General features: G+C 38.6%; 1 long non-coding RNA gene across 1 annotated transcript in view; it reads left to right on the top strand.

Annotated features, from left to right (window-relative positions):
* Positions 1–2391: 2391 nt before the first annotated feature.
* The window catches only part of LOC120539208, a 41310-nt gene continuing 27313 nt past the window's right edge, over positions 2392–16388 (top strand). Inside the window, exon 1 of the long non-coding RNA XR_005635570.1 lies at positions 2392–2487. This is a non-coding gene — a long non-coding RNA (uncharacterized LOC120539208). The remainder of the gene's footprint in view (positions 2488–16388) is intronic.

Raw genomic sequence — 16388 nt, 5'->3', positions numbered from 1 at the left:
ATTGGTAGCAGTTTAAGCAATTAACGTTGCTCAGCTATGACCTGCGGCAGCGATTCGCCAAGGAGGCCAGAGGATGAACGCAATACTGGCTTTTAAAAACACTACGAAGAGCAAGCTTGGGTCATGAGAGAAATAAAACTTTTCAGAAACAATGCCTTAAAGGATAGCTACCATAAATACTCACTTATAAGTCGGGTCTTGAAAGCCAAAAAATCGATCATAAAATCAGACCCCGACTTATACGGCTGTTCAAAAATATAACAGTTAATTTTTTTTATTTACATCTTCTTGCTTCCTCCAATCTCACACCAGTTTCTCAGGTACATTGGATTTTGTTACAGCAGCGCAGTTATCAATTTGTTTTGCCACTTCAATGACTTTTAATTTAAAACCAGCTTCATATTTTCTTCTGATCGAACAGTCCATCATAGATAAGGGATACTCTTACGATAAAGGTGTATGAGGGTGTGAGATACAGAAAACACAAAACAGTGCAAACGTCGCCTCGGAATAATTCAGGTATTACCGTGTGGTCACATAGGCACAATACATAGAACAAAAGAGGGAGTGTGCTTCATGGTTACTCTCTCAGGTGGGCGTTAGTATATCATAATCTCTTGGACCAACATCATGAGTTTTCTGCATTCGACTTACATGACCGACATTATCGAATACCAGAAATTATACGGTAAAATCAATCCTCGACTTATCCGCGGGAGAACGTAAACGCGAGTATACATGGTAAGTGTTCCAACTGATAGAGAAGGTCTGGAAGCACAGCACAGAACTAGGACCCCACTTTAAAACTACTTCTGTGTTGAGTTTGCATGTTCTACCATGAATTTTCTTCTCTCAGTTGCAGGATGTTTCAGGTTCTTCCTACTCCCCTTGTATGTGAATGTGGGGTATCAAGGTGAAGCTGAAATTTATTATAGGTTTACATGTATGTGACATGTATGTCTTCATCTTTCTGGCTCTGCTGAGGTAAGCAGTACCACTGTAGGATATGAAGGAGTGCTCACGCTAAGTCTCCTTTTCCATCTGAAGTTATGAGAAGCTATTGTTTATTAAACAGCTTCACCTGACTCGGGTCCCAACTTACAAAGTGACTGTCCTGCTCTGTAAACCTGGTCACAAGGATCATTATTGTTGCAGTGAAATTCTTACTTGCATGTGCCCATCAATGTGCCGAATGCTGCCACTCTCCTTTACCACAAAATGTACTTGGAAAATATCAGCACACTGCTGACATCATTATCTTTCTTTAGGAGCAGTATTAGTAATAAGAAATCCAATGTATTATGTGCATTATAGTAAAATAACAAAAAATATAAAAAAAGATACAAAACATTTTAAATGAACCCTTAGACATGTGCTACAGTTCTTTTTCAGCAACTGTATCTTAGTCATTGAACAGTTCTCTTGTACCAAATTGTTTATTTTCAGTATTGCTTGTCAGATGGCTAAAACCAAACTTCTACTGCAGGGAATGAGTAGGTTCATTAAGTATTTCAAGAAGCCTTTTTAGAGCAGGGTCTTCATATTCAAGAGATGTTGCATCAACCCCAGGTAATGCACTTGCTGCTTTAATTATTCATGGCTGCCTACCTTTGTTTTGACCACTCATGTTGAGTGTGTTGTGATGGAATGGAATGTCTCTCCAGCTGCCTTGGAATGTGTATTGAAAGGATATGCATTCACAAAATGGATGGTTAGAAGGTGTGAAGGAGTTTTACAGATTCATATTGTAATTCATATACTGTGTTCATTGTGTCACACAAGTGCACATGGGAGGCAGCTAAAGAGCTCAAAAGAGGGTAATTCCATTCCAGACAAGGGGGTGGCAAAGCACAGTAACCCTTTGTCACACGGGGCACCTGCAACCTTCCAGTGTCTGGTGGATAATGTGCTCTGTCCTCATAACTCCTATAAGTACTGCCTACCTGGATGATGTGGTCATCTGTTCCAGCACATGGAAGAAGCACCTACAGCAGGTACAGTGGTATTGCAGACCTTATGGGAAGTCGGCCTTTGAATGAATCCAAAGAAATGTTTCTTTGGGCTAAACAAAGCCAAGTATTTAGGCTACCTGGTTGACCAGGGTACTGTGAGGCTGCAGTGTTCCAAAGTGGATGCCATATTGAAATAGCCAAATTCAAAGACCAAGAGGCAAGTCCAAATCTTTCTCGGTGTAGCAGGCTACTACCACTGGTTTGTACCCTGATTTTTCCGAGAGAGCGGCACCCTTGAATAACTTAACAAAGAAGAGGACCCCAAACAATGTGGTATGGGATGCCAACACAGAGACTGCATTTAGTGACTTAAAACAAGCTCTTATGTCAGTAAGCTCCTAAATTCTCTTTGCTTTTCATCCTAGATGGACACTTCAGACACAGGTGTTGGTGCAATGCTGAGCCAAAGCGTCAAGGGTGTTGAGCACCCCGTCATGTTCCTGTGCCTGCTGGAACTGCTGTAACAGGAAACCAGGTATGCAGTGGAGGAATGGGAGGCCTTGGCAATCAAATGGGTGATTACGCACCTGAGGTATTATCTCTTGGGCTGTGAGTTTATCTTGGTTACAGATCATGCACCTTTCCATTGGATGGCCTTACACAAGGAATCAAAGCCGTGTGTCACAAGGTGGTTTTTAGACCTATAGCCTTACAAGTTTTCACTCATTCTTTGACGGGGCTGTCCCCATGACAATGCTAAACATCAATGATGGGTCTAGGCACCATGTCACAAGTCCTTTTTCCTCTGTAGACCAACCAAGGGAAATTCCGGCTGGGCCCAATGACACCACTTCCAGTTCCAGGGCTGATAACATCAGTTCCAATACTGGACCTAACTACATCCCTTTGGGTTCCTGCCCAGATTATGTCATTTCACCTGTCCAGCTTTAAAACCACCATATTTTGTCTGTCACCTCAGTTCTGTTTTGGACTAAAGTCTATAAAGACTTATTGCTCAAATCTTTGCCTTTTTTACAGCCAGTTCTAAAGTATACAGGTTGGCTGCCCCAAACGTTTTGCATCATTTCACAATGGTCAAACCTGTTAAATCCAATTCAGGATTCCTGGGGACAGAGTTTATAACCAGAAGCACAGGAAAAAGCAGGAAACAACCCAGGAAGGGGTACCTGTCTATTGCAAATGCTGGGAACCCACATAAAACATAAAGCATTAAAATGACAAGCTAGTTTTTGTATGATTAGCAGATATAATTAGAAAAAGTGATCCACAAAACTCAACTTATATACCTGTCCTATGACTTTTAAAATTTCTTATTGGGTTTTGGCACTGTACAATATACAATATACATATACAATATAATTCAGTCATTATTTTATATGCCACCATACAGATACTTTTCTAAGCAACCAAATTACATACAAAGCAACATAAGGTTGTGTTGTGTCATTATTGTATTATATTCCCAGACAAGCAAGAACCACGCTTCATATGAGGGAGGTAGACCCAGTAAACAGGTCGGTAGGTCAAGAAGGACAGACGTTACCATTTACAAATATCTTTACACCGCTTTTCTGTAACAGTATATCTTTAGTAATTGATTCAGCTTACAAGCAGCAATCGGAAGGGTCAGTCATTCTCTACGGGATGTCAAACTCAATAATTCATTTAGTATAATACATAATAGATTTACTCCATCAAAGATGTCCTCATGAGCACTATTCTGGGGGCATGTTGTCCTTATGTTAAGTACTGCTGCTGTTTTTGGAATAATGGGTAAAAGGATTCTGTGAAAAAACAGTAAATTCAGATCCTACAGGCTTTGGAAATTACAGGCAAGGGTAAAGCCCTTAAGGCTTATCTCAACTATACATGAATGTGACAATTGTTTCAGAGACATCGAACAAGTTGAGTCAACATTTTTTATAATATTCTTTTCTTAGCGTAAAGTATAGTACTGTGATTCACCATCTAGTTGTTGAAAATTCTAGTGCAAAGTTTTGGATCTTAGAGTCTCATGTTGTTACCTAAATGTAAACTTTTGATTGGCAAATTTACAATTTCTAAAGTATTGGCATTTTTATGAGGTGTCATTTAGGGCATAATTCATTCTTTAAAGTGTACACAATCTAAAATGAAAACATAAAGTAAATATTTAAACTGTGACAGATAGGGGGCGCTCTCGCTACCTTGAACCCCTGTCCACGACTCCAGACACCACATAAAAATCCAAATGTTGACTTTATTTAAATGCCACAGTGCACAAAGCACTCTCTCCTCCACAATACTCATACAATAACAATAATCACAATAATAAACAATCCTCCACTCCCAGACGCGTTGCCACCCTTCCACCCAGCTCAGCTCCCCATCTGGGAGCTCCCATAGTCCTTTTATATATCCTGACCCGGAAGTGTTCCAATCCCCAGTACATGTGACTCTCAATCCCTTCCGGGTCAGGTAGAAGTCCTTTTCTTCACCCCGGAAGCCTGTCATTCCCCTTGTTCACGTGTGCTTCCGGGGCATAGGGAAAATACCCGTTATTCCTCCCTGCGGCATCTCCTAGTGGCCCCCATGGCATCCAGCAGGGCTGCGTATAAAAACTAAATTGTCCATGATGCCCTGCTGGTCTTCTGGGGACCTCCATACTGCAAGGAGGGTTCCACCTGGCGGCTTGGGGGTATTGGCCGGGATAAACGGCCAGCCATCCACCACAAAACGCATACACTAAAATACATACATGGCACACCTAAATGTGTAGACTCCATATTGAAATGTTGATACTGTATACCTAAATGCATTCACTGTATGAGGTGCCATAATTCATTCCTAAAACCATTGTGATAAACAGAAGAATGACTGAAGTCTCAAAGAAAAGCTGTGGTGCCAACAGGTCAGTATGTGCGTCTTAGGAACTGCAGGTCTGACATTATGGTCAGCAACACAGGAGCGCCGCAGGGGACTGTACTTTCTTCGGTCCCGTTCAGCCTATATACATCAGACTTCCAATACAACTCGGAGTCCTGCCACGTGCAAAAGTTCGCTGATGACACTGCTATCGTGGGCTGCATCAGGAGTGGGCAGGAGAAGTACAGGAAGCTAATCAAAGACTTTGTTAAATGGTGTGACTCAAACCACTTACACCTGAACACCAGCAAGACCAAGAAACTGGTGATAGATTTTAGGAGGCCCAGAGGGACAGTTCTTCCCCCAGGTGATAGATGGCAGCAACTCTCCGTATCGGTGCCCATTCAGCAACAACCAGGAAATGCTGGAAGTTGTAGTTTGGTAGCACAGCCCTGCTGAAGTCCAGGGGTGTTGCAAGGGAGCGCTGCAGGGAGAGCTGCTCCCTGCTATATTGGTCTTCTGTATGACCCAGAAGTACTTCCCACAGGCACAACACAAGGTTTTAAAAATCTGTTTATTGATGCTGTCAGTAAAAACTCAGTTTTTCTAACAAATTAAGCTACAATTGCTCTGATAGTCCATTCAAAATTATGTCAGCAATAACAACTCAGAAGATCTTGGGAATCTTTCAAGAAACATAAATTGTGCTCTGCTGCATATGGCATACTGTATACCACAATACAAATGTTCAACAATATGCAGCCACTGCATTTTGAATTTAGACAGTATTTTACTGTAAAAAATGGATGTGAATTTAGGACTGCATTTTTCAGTTTAGAGAACTGAATTGAAAAAATATGAGTCAACTACTTTCATAGAATTCATCTGTTAAAAAGGAATTCTGTGAATAAAGCATTTCTTACCCTATGCATGTGTGTACATTACGCTAATGATGAACATATAAGTAGACAATACATCTACAAAGTACTCCAGGACATGATTGCAATAAAGTGGCAGGAGGAATAATGTGTTGGCGCACATGTTTGCATACTTATCTTGTGCACTAAGAAGCCTAACAGTACAGCACACTCAAAGTCTCAACTTCTCAAGTTTTCATTTTTAATCAAAACACAACTTGGTTACAGACAAGACCCTACTTTGAGTCTTTGACCTTCTTTCCTTTTCACTGAGCAGAAGAACCTTTAAGTTTTTCTCATTATACAGTAGTGTATGCATTTCAGTATGTAGAGATACATTTTTCAGTGAAGATTGTATGCACTTTAAAAACAACTGATGTCTTAAACAGCACCTCATATTGTTTTTACATTCATTCTTTCCATAAAATGTATTTTACTCAGTCAGTGAACTGGCACCCAATCCAAGCCTGGTTTCTGTCTTGTGCCTGATAAATTCTGGTCAAAGGGTTTTAAACTGGATTAAGCGCACTCAAAATGAAAAGTAGATAGATAGATAGATAGATAGATAGATAGATAGATAGATAGATAGATAGATAGATAGATAGATAGATAGATAGATAGATAGATAGATAGATAGATAGAGACACATTTGGCTTTATACAGAAATTCTTTAAATAAATAAACACATAAATATAATGGTCTGAGCACCAACAAGAATGACTAAAAAGAAAGAAAACTGACTCAGCACCCATAGTCAGAGTGAGACATTATGCAGATAGTAGATAGTAGATAGATGGATAGGCAAATATGAGTTAATTGCAGACGTTTTAAGTGATTCTGATGGTACTTCTTTAGAGGTATTAGTATTTATGAACATGGAATCAATTATGCCTTTGGGACCTAACAGACTGATCCTTCATTTTGTTAGCATTACTTCAGCAGGTTTGACCAACCAAGTCTAAAATTTCAAGGATGTGCAGCAGTACCCGTGTAGAAAGTGAAGACTTATATTTCTCAAAGAGCCACTCATGTTACACACACCTTCCATTCTTAATGATTGCCAGTGTCAACGCTTACACATTTCAGTTTTAATACTACGGTTAACAGAGCTCATATATCTCAATACATCAATAAATAGTGATCAATTTTTTTGCTTTTCAAACAGGCATTACTTTTAATATCATTAATATAGGTCAGTCCTTATCAATCAAGGGTAGAAGAAAGATGGATAGGATTCTCACTTAATACTGCAGACAGTCTACAATGAGTCACCATTTGCATGAGTCTACTGATTCATCTGATCTAGAGGTACTCTCACCCAATTGATTATCATCACAACAAAATTTAAACCAATCGAGCAGCAGTCCATCACATGACATACTGTACACATAAGCAACGTCTTTGGGAGACAGAAGGAAATGTAACTGCTGGATAAAAAGGCTTTGTGAAAAAGGTACAAAACCTATAAAACACAGTGATCAGGTCCAAATGTTGCTTTTTGTCACAAGGATTAACCACAGTGCCACCATGCTGACTCTCAGGAAAAGCTCAGCTTTGAATATGATAATATAAACAGGCTGTGTGTAAAATGGGAGCCTCGCTGCACTGGACACAGTCCAGTATTGATTGCCTCCAGGCGATTTGCTGAGATGGTGTCACAGTTAACTAGCTAAACAGAAGGTCTCAGCTGCTGAGAGACACTAATAAAGAGAACATGATTCCCTCATACTCCTTTGGTGCTTGTTGTGGCATACAATCCTAGCAGACTGCATACAGTATATAAAACTTAAAAGTGCCTGTAGCAGAAATTAGATGTTACTGTAAATACCAGTGTAGTGTGCTCCCTGGGATTTACATCTAATAATAAAAGCAGTTGTTTGGATTTGTCAACTGAATATCAACCATGATGGCAACCTGAAGAGCGGAAAAGCAGTAAGTGCTTAGTGAAGAAATGTGAATGTTTTTTTGGGATTAGGGGCCATGTCCACAGAAAGATAAGTGGCATGCAGAGTAAACTAGCTTTAGGAGCAATGCGGAAAGACTTGATCTGAACAGTTTTCATCATGGGGTGACTTGGAACTTTTTCACACAATGAACGTATGCCGGGTTGGAGTGTTCCACTTATTAGCGCTGGTCAGCACAACTTTAGTTGGCTTCTAGATCTACGTTTGCAATAAAAAAGCAACAACAAAAACACAAGCCTGGCAACAATTGATGTTGAAGATGCATTCTGAGATTTGTCTTCAAATGAATAAAATGTGAGTCAGTCCCATCCAGCCATCCATTTTTTATACTTGCTTTATCCATTACAGAGTTATAGGGACCTGATCTTGACCTGTCAGCATTCAAGTCTATGCAAGAACCCATTTTGGACAAGACTGCGGTCTTTGCATGGTATACCCACTGACAGGTACTCTCACAGTCACTGATAAAAAGAATAAATTAACTTCACTGGGTTTGTGAGAGAAACCGAGAGAAAATCCACACTGACCTATGAAAACCAGTGAGCCACTTTGCCACCCAGAGCACATAATACCTTTGGTCTTTTTTAACAAAGCAAAGACAATAGGGTCAAAAGAAGCTAAATATTGAGAATGTTTTCACAAATTAACTGTAAGTGTGGCTCAAGCAAGTCTGAAAAAACTTTATAGTGCAGGCATTATTATTAGAAATATTCATTTGAGCATGCTAGATATCTATAAAAAAAGAGAAAAGTAACAGAAGTGTCTTAATTATTCGGTTCTTTTATCCATATAACTTCAGTATCCCATATATCCATTTAATGGTTCATCTCATGAGCAACAAGAGTAAGACAGGAACCAGCCCTAGATGGGGCAGAAGCCCAATACAGTTGTTCAGTGTAGGTTAATGTTTGTCTCATATATAGTACTTATAGTCACAAGCCAACAATGCTGTAGATATTTATATAGTTAAAACAAGATAACTACACGCAAAAAAACAAGGCATTATACACACAGAAATATAACTGGTGTCAGAGAATTGGCAGTTTCCTATCAAATTTAGAAGTGCATTCCATTGAGGTAGAGATGGTGTTGGATATTTCAGTGCGAGGAATACCACCAGAGTGGACTTCAGTAACTTTGAACAACAGAGAGTTGTTAATATGGCCGTTTTCAGTTCCCATTTTCCTATTAAGCATTAGCTTCACAGGAGCTGCCATAATGTCTGTTAGGTTCAAACTGCTTAACAGTGTCATTTAATTTCTTACTCTTCATAACTCTGAGATCATAGGCTTAGAGACTGACAACAGTTATTTGCATATACAGTCGATTCCTGTTAATCGGACCACATCGGGACGCGATCATTTTGGTCCTAATAACCGACTGGTCCGATTATACGAACATGCCCTATACATGTGCAACCAAGACAGGACATGCTATAAGTAACATATTAAAATGTCATTATGACTTTTATTGTGCTGCACACGCATATGGCGAACGTACAAACAAGAACTACGTACATGTACATGTACAGTTGTTTACAACTTTGTTTATTGAAAAAGAAATCTACAAATTCTTCGAAACGATCTACACGACACTCAGCATGTGAAGCACAATAAAAAAGGTTTTATTACCAAATTCCAGTCAATGTTTGAAGAACTTGTCTAGTGTGATCTGTGGGGAGCCCAGGGATCCTCCCGATGTCGCTGACCCGCTTTACATCCGCTTTCCGCAGGCGACTTGTGGCTTCCTTTTCTTATTCTCTGTCACATTCTTTGGTCCGATTAAACGGAATTTTGGTCCAAATAAGCGAACAATATTAGGCTTATGTAATATGATCTGTTTCAGTTCTTTAGGATTCGGTCCGAATAAGCGGCTGGTCCGATTAACCGGTGGTCCATTTAACCGGAATCGACTGTATATGTCTTTGTTTAATCATGTATTTGCTGCAGAGATGATGCCAGGGAAAATTCTTTGGGCTTCTGACATTCTGTGGAGAGATGGTCATATTTTGTTTGAAATGAGGCTATGAAACTACCCAAATAAAACATTAACATTTTAGCTCCTTGTCACACTCTGTTTTGTCTTGATAGAGTCCTTTAACACTCTGCTTTTTCCTTTTATACTTGATGTAGACTTTATCAGAATGCCTCAGATTCCATAGACTTACCACTGTTTATCAGATATTGTACTTCATAACCTCTCCATACCTTCCCTTCTACATCTATAATCTCAGGCAATTACATATATTAAAAGAAAAAGCAGGAGTTAAGTTATAAGTTACAAATTCTAATAATGTATTATTGATAATATTCATAAAACTAAAATAATGAAGCAAAGTACATGTGAATAAGTGATGCAGTGTTTCTCCGACACTAAATTAATCGGCAAAGCTCCAAACCTGCTCTCTGTCATGGTCCAAAGCAGCCAACAGTTTTACCTCAAGACTTCAACAGATTCTTTCACTTTAGGTACGTCTTTTAAAGATATTATTTTTAAGAAATCTGAACTATAACGATCCACAACCAACAACAGACAATAGGACATCTATTGAAATCACTTGAATTGGTATCTACTCTCTGTGAAAGCTATTGAGCCACCACAAGTCTATATGGGGTAACTACATGTCATTGTGAAGTGGTGTTAAAAATATGTTTTTAATGGAGTCTTCTAACACATTTAATTGCATTGTATTATCACTGTTATTTTTGAATTTGACTCACTATTACAAAAATACTTAATAAATGAAAATGTGATAACTGGCTTTGAACAAACTAAAAAAATGAAAAATGCTCCAACTTTCAAAACAGCTAATTAAGTCCCTGAACACACCTAACTGTTACGCTATGTGTCCACTTCTAACTTGTTTTTCTGTATGTATGCCAGGGACAGTATGGCATAGTGGGTAAGGCTTTGGACTCTAAACTCTGAGTCAGTTTGCTCCAACTGTAAAAAAGCCAAGGAAATGTAACCAAATGTAACTCTTGAATATTGCAAATCACCTTACATAAAGGCATTTGTCAAATAATAATGTAGATATGCTGCAATTCCTTATTAGCCTGTTTATAATTATGCCCTTTTGCTCATAAATGTTGCTATATTTTTTAACACTTTGACAATAAATAGCATGTTTCTGTCATTATGCTGAAACCTTGGCTAATATCAAGGGTGTTATGCAGTGTTGAAAATCCAGCTTGAAAATTCTTGACTTGGAAGCCCAAGTGTAAAGTCATATACTCAGTCTTGTACTATTTACACATGGTAGTTCTAACCTCTGTCACATGCGTGTACTTCAGGAACAGCTTAAGGGCTTATGTGATTATAATTCTCCTCCGGGACATGAGGTGGTTCTATACAGTAATGTTCTTTCTTCTCCTCTCCCCTTTGCAAAAAGGAAGATTGACACAATTACATGTATGATGTCACTTCCGGGATGAGCCCACCTGGACTCACCTCTTCCTCAAAGAATGCCTCAAAACCGGCAATGGTGCCATCTTGGACAGTCCAAATAGGAAACTAGGAATAAATCAATCCTTTGAGCTTCACACATGTGTTTTTGATGTCAGTTGAGTCTTATAATATATGGAGTTGGCCTTCAAGGTGCCCCAAAATACTTTTTTGTGCCTTTTTCCTTCTTTACACCTCACAAATTAGGCATACTTGACAACATCCGTTCAACATGTTTTGTAGTGTATCAAGGGAAATTTAATTAGAGCTGTTAAGTGAAAATGCAGTAAAAATGTTGTCTCTTTCCTGCACAGACACCAGGCAAGAACTCCCTCTAGTTGTCCTCTGATGTTCCTGCATTCCTTAACCTTACTTTCTGCTTAAAACACATTGGTCTCCCAGTCAATCTCTATGCTGTAATATGGTCCAAATCTTTCCAGATCAAGATGGTGTGATGCCTTCAGCCATACTCATTGTCAATTCACTCATTCAGTATCATTCTTATTTATCATAAATAAATGAGAATTTTAAAAATGCAGTACTTCTCCATCTGTTGCTAATATATGTCATTATTTGATCATATGCTGCCTCCTGTCACTCAGAATGTTTTCTAACACTTTGTGGTCTTACTCTCTTCCTTAGTTAAAGTTCTCATGTCTCTGATTTCTGTTGTGTCAAATGCTCTTTACCACCCTGGGGCAACACTACATGCTTTCCCTCAAATTTCTGTTCTCTCATTTGTGTACTTGTGCCCCACACAGTTATGTTTTAGCCAGGATTCTTCCTCTGGCTACAGTGAAATTCATGTTTAATGTCTCTTTTGTTCATTCTTGATTCTTTAATTAATGAAAATTATGTGCTTTATTATGATCCATATATTTTGTGGGTGGTCCCCCAAGAGGTGGGGATACCAGAAATAGAACACAATAGAATACATAAATTTGCATATGTATATTACTGCACATGTGGATACACAATTTAATCTTGGGTTGAAAAGCATAAAATAACCCTTTTAACTGGAATCAGGCAGGATCCCTTTGGTATCTGTACACAATGCCAAGATGGCTACAAAATGCACTGGCTATTTAGCATATCCATAAGCAACAGGCAGTATTCTTATGACTGCTGACTCTCTTAATATAAACAGTAAAAAGAAACCACAGCACAGTGGTTTAGACTTTGAGCACTAGCCATCCAACAGTATCTAAACCTCTGGGTATAACCTCGATTCTTGTTTAATCCTCATAAATAAATGTGCTCAACTGCCCAAATTACTACAGTTTCTCCTACACAATACTCAGTCTCCAATTGTGTTCCCAAAATCAATTTAATGATGTTCTGTGGTTACTGGTACATTAGGAAAGCACTTGTCTCAGTCAAAGCATAAAGCAGCTTTACCGCAAGGCTGTGTAGGACAGACTGACATTAGCCATTATTCTGTTATGACTAGAACACAGGTCCTAGCTTAAAAGCCAAGGTCAGACACTCTTAATGCCAGCTGAAAAGTCTCAGTTTGCCCGATGAGGGCCATATGAAGAATGCAGACTCCACATCTTACTGTATCTAATAAGATGATCAATCACAAAATAAACACAGGAATAGCTCTTAGTGGTATGAGCTGCATACCCTTGTACAGACAATGGCCCATAACTCAAGAAGTGACAACCCTGAGGGACAGAACTTTGCACCAATGGTCATCCTTAAAGGATGGGCTTTTGTGCACCCAAGAAGCCAAAGGCAAGACCTCCATTCTTTTTTTAAAAAACCTTTTTTAAGTCCTTAGCTGAATACTTCCCTTTTTCAACTCACTGCTAGAATTGACTGTACCTTCTGCTGCTCAGCAGAGACCCCATTCCCTTTACGGGACAGCCAAAGCAAACATTGGAGTCATCCCTTCTATTCCAAAAGGGTAAAAGGGCTGCACTGAAAAAATGAAATACCGTTTGTAGCAGGAGTTGAACCAGGGGTGCTAATCGTTCAAACTTTGCTAAGATAGCATTTGCCTGATGGGTGGAATGTGCTTGCCTTCCAATGACTGGAAAAGAATGATCACCAGCCGACCCTGCAGGTGTAATTTTGCTATACACTCAAGACACTGAGTGTGTAAAAACCTCAAAGAGAAGCTGCTGTATTGCTTGCAACCAGAAGATGTCATCAAAGTGAACAAGGTGATGAGCTCCTAAAATAAAGAAAAAGAGTGATCTGAAGAATCTTTCACATTTCTGGAGAAAGTCATTAGAAAAGAAACAAAGCATAATTTACGTCAAACTAGAACTACAACTACTTTGATTCTGAGAACTATTAATTGTAATAGAGGGGACAAAGCCGGCCAATCTGTTATGGTACTGGGGTCACTATAACTGAAAAGTAATAAAGGATAGATAAGTTTTAGCTATTATGAGTTGCTCAACCTAAATTCAGTAAGAAAGCACAGAACAGCACATCACACATACATGCACTCACACACAAAGGAGAACTATATGAGTGTGGGTGTGATAAGCCAGTGCAGAAGGAGGCTCTGAGCAACAGTAAAACAGTGCAAACACAAAAAGCTTAATAACTAGCTAAAGTACTTTCCCCATCTTGAACACATGAATTGAAAGACAAGAATTCATAAGTTATGTGCCTTAGTCCGTGGGAGAGATCACTTCAACTAAGCTTTTGTAATTGTATGTTTTGCATTGTTATTGCATATATATCTATACTAGCAAAATACCTGCGCTTCGCAGCGGCGAAGTACTGCCTTAAAATTTTTATTAAGAAAAAAATTAAACCTTTTTAAACTGAGGGAAAATATACCAATAATTATTTGTTATGGATCTCTTTGTATACCACATTGTGAGTTCGGTCCTCCAGTTGTAATATGACCAAGCTGTGCGCTGAGCTTACTCTTGAGCATGCAACGTACAGTTGGCCATGTGAACAGTAATCTTGTTTCAAATCTCACAGCTTGGATTGTTGCTGTCATAATCGGTTTGAGTTTCATGGTTTGTTTCAATTACGACAGTATTTGTAGGACTTGTGTTGAAGAGACATTCGGCATCTGTCAAGCGTTGTAACTATACAACCGGTTTCATCGATAACTTCACATTCAGCTTTTGAGAGTTTAAACATTCATAAACATCAAAGTGTCCACAACTGAAATCGTTACCTGTGAATCTAAGATGTTTGAGAGGCATTGGCGGTTGTCCAAAGGTGTAAAATATTTGGCCATTTCGGTACACTTGAAAGTGACAACCAAACAATTCAGCGGCAGCCATCAACTCACATGCAGATCCATAGGTGAAGGGCTTAAGTATTTCACTCTTCTAGTGCTCCTGTGTAGTATAATTATCTCCTGTACTGTCATCAGTCCACACCTTGAACCTGTCCCAGTCATTCAATACATAAGACACAATGTTCCTCCGGATATCAAGAGTGAGCCTGATACGGCCGTGCAATATGTAACAAAGAGAATGGAAAAGGCAGGTGCCATCTCCGAGCATGGAAACCACTTGGTAAGGGATCATTTTATATACTGTATTATTGTTATTAATGGCCCGGGTATATGAAGCTCTGGTAACACAATAAACTACAGATCCCATAATGCAGCTCTTCAGCTGCCTTGCCGAACACTTACCGCGTTAATCAAGTGTAGCTTATGATGCTGCAAGTTATTGCGAAGCTAGCTCACACGATGCTGAAGAGAAAAGTTGATTCTGAAAATAGAGCCTTTAAAAACCGATGGGAGGCTGAGTATATGTTTACTGAACCCGTGTGTCTCATTTGTGGAGCTAATGTGGCTGTAATTACAGAATTTAATCTAAGACGGCACTATGAGACAAAACATCAGGGTAACCTGAATGCAATGCAGAAGATACAGAAAGCAGAAGAATTAAATAAGAATCTGACACTTCAGCGGACGTTTTTACCCGTGCACAATCAAAGTGATTTCAAGTGAAGCTGCTTTTATGGGAGACACAAATGCACCAGTGCAATTTGCCCCACTTTCCCTGTTGCCAAGTAATGTTAAACCAAGTCGTCACTACGGTGTTCCCAAATATGCACTTTGCTGATAAACTGAGCGCACTGAGTTTGCACGGCGCTTTGGTGACTTTGAAGAACAAAAAAAGTCCGTCTACATGCGGCTTGAACCTTGTGCATGTTTGGTACCACATATCTGTGTGAGAAGCTCTTCTCAGTGATAAAGACTAACAAAACAGCACACAGGAGTCGCCTCACTGATGAGCACCTGCAATCCATCCTGAGAATCTCCACAACACAGAACCTCACACCAAACAGAAACGAACCTGTTGCCAAAAAAAGATGCCAGGCGTCCAGCTCTAAAATGACATATGAGCAAAGACAACTGAATGATTTGATTTGTTATTGCTGAAAGGAACACATTTTATTTATATTTCTAGGTTTTGTTATGCAGCATGTTCATATTTGAATTTGTATAATTTTGACAGGATATATTTTTATGGAGAGCAAAATCTTTTGGGATATTTAAAATCTAAGTTTATTTTTTATATAAAATTACATAAGAGTAAAGAAATTTGAATGTTTGTTCTTTTAACGTTTACTTTATTTCTAACTTGTATAATTTAGACAGGATATATTTTTATGGAGAGCAAAATATTATAAGTTGTTTAAGGTTTGAGTTGATTTATTCAGGAATAATATTCCTGTCTGTTTTTACCATTCCTACCAAAGATATTTCTGTCAACTAAATAAAAATTCCTTCTATTTAAAATTTAAATAGAACTTGAAAAAATACGATAGTTCATAATTTACACGCAGACTTGCACGTAAGAGCGGGAGTCATCCGTTTTAACAAGCAGCGTATTGCACTGATACGAAATAGCTGTGTGTGTATATATGTAGATAAGTATGTATATATATATATATTTTGATATATGTGTGTGTGTGTATGTATATATATATATATGTATTTGTGTATATATATGTAGATATATATATATGTGTGTGTGTATATTTATGTGTATATGTATAGATATGTATATATATATGTTTATGTGTGTGTGTGTGTGTAAATATATATATATATATGACAGCATCACTCATCACTCACAACAGTGACAAAACAATTACATTGACAATCATGATACGTTATTTTCAAAATGTTTCCTTTTCTTTTTCATTGCTTCTTTAACACACTACTTCTCCGCTGCGAAGCGCGGGTATTTTGCTAGTCTATACTAATAAAAGGCAAAGCCCTCACTGACTGACTGACTCATCACTAA

The sequence above is a fragment of the Polypterus senegalus genome, chromosome 11, assembly GCF_016835505.1.
Source record: "Polypterus senegalus isolate Bchr_013 chromosome 11, ASM1683550v1, whole genome shotgun sequence".
Lineage (NCBI taxonomy): Eukaryota > Metazoa > Chordata > Cladistia > Polypteriformes > Polypteridae > Polypterus > Polypterus senegalus.
The sequence above is the reverse complement of the archived record's forward strand: the minus strand, read 5'-3'. Positions and strand labels throughout refer to the sequence as shown.